Below are 1,569 nucleotides of genomic sequence, written 5' to 3'. Positions count from 1 at the left end.
CCGTATGGCCCATTAAGGCCCAATATGAATTCCCTTAACTCTCCGGTACTCCGAAAAATACCCGAATCACTCGGAACCTTTCCGATGTACGAACATAGCCTTCCAATATATCGATCTTTACGTCTCGACCATTTCGAGACTCCTTGTCATTTCCCCGATCTCATCCGGGACTCCGAACAAACTTAGGTCATCAAATCACATAACTCATAATACAAATCGTCATAGAATGTTAAGCGTGCTGACCCTACGGGTTCGAGGACTATGTAGACATGACCAAGACTCATCTCCAGTCAATAACCAATAGCGGAACCTGGACGCTCATATTGGTTCCTACATATTCTACGAAGATCTTCATCGGTCAAACCGCATAACAACATATGTTGTTCCCTTTTTCATCGGTATGTTACTTGCCCGATATTCGATCGTCGGTATCCTCATACCTAGTTCAATCTCGTTACTGGTACGTCTCTTTACTCGTTCCGTAATGCTACATCCCGTAAATAACTCATTAGCTACATTACTTGCAAGGCTTATAGTGATGTACATTACCGAGAGGGCCCAAAGACACCTCTCCGACAATCGGAGTGACAAATCCTAATCCCGATCTATGCCAACTCAACAAACACCATCAGAGACACCTGTAGAGCACCTTTATAATCACCTAGTTATGTTGTGACGTTTGGTAGCACACAAAGTGTTCCTCCGGTATTCGGGAGTTGCATGATCTCATAGTCATAGGAACATGTATAAGTTATGGAGAAAGCAATAGCAACAAACTAAAATCATCATGCTAAGCTAACGGATGGGTCAAGTCAATCACATCATTCCCTAATGATGTGATCCTGTTAATCAAATGACAACTCATGTCTATGGTTAGGAAACAAAATCATCATTGATTCAACGAGCTAGTCGAGTAGAGGCAAACTAGTGACACTCTTTTTGTCTATGTATTCACACATATATTAAGTTTCAAGTTAATACAATTCTAGCATGAATAATAAACATCTATCATGATATAAGGAAATAATTAACAACTTTATTATTGCCTCTAGGGCATATTTCCTTCACTGAGAATATATAGGCGGAAGAAATAGGTCGGTAGAGTCATGAGGGGCCCAGAAGGGTGGGGGGCGCGCCCTACCCCCTGGGAGCGCCTCCCGACCTTGTGGCCGCCTCATGACTTTCTCGACGTGCACTCCAAGCCCTCTGGATGTCTTCTGGTCCAAGAAAAATCATTGTGAAAATTTCATTTCATTTGGACTCCGTTTGGTATTCCTTTTCTGCGAAACTCTAAAACAATGAAAAAACAAGAACTGACACTAGGCTCTAGGTTAATAGGTTAGTCCCAAAAATAATATAAAACAACATATTAATGCATATAAAACATCCAAAACAGATAATATAATAACATGAAACAATAAAAAAAATTAGATACGTTGGAGACGTATCAATGCCCAAGGCACCCCAAGGTAATGTTCAAGGACAACCATATTTGTAGATCTGGCATAGCAAACAAAATGAAATATCTTTGCCTCAACAAAAAAATGAAATGTATCATAGTCTTATCAA

Source organism: Triticum dicoccoides, chromosome 5A (genome assembly GCF_002162155.2).
Source record: "Triticum dicoccoides isolate Atlit2015 ecotype Zavitan chromosome 5A, WEW_v2.0, whole genome shotgun sequence".
In the NCBI taxonomy this organism is placed as follows: Eukaryota; Viridiplantae; Streptophyta; class Magnoliopsida; order Poales; family Poaceae; genus Triticum; species Triticum dicoccoides.
The sequence above is the reverse complement of the archived record's forward strand: the minus strand, read 5'-3'. Positions refer to the sequence as shown.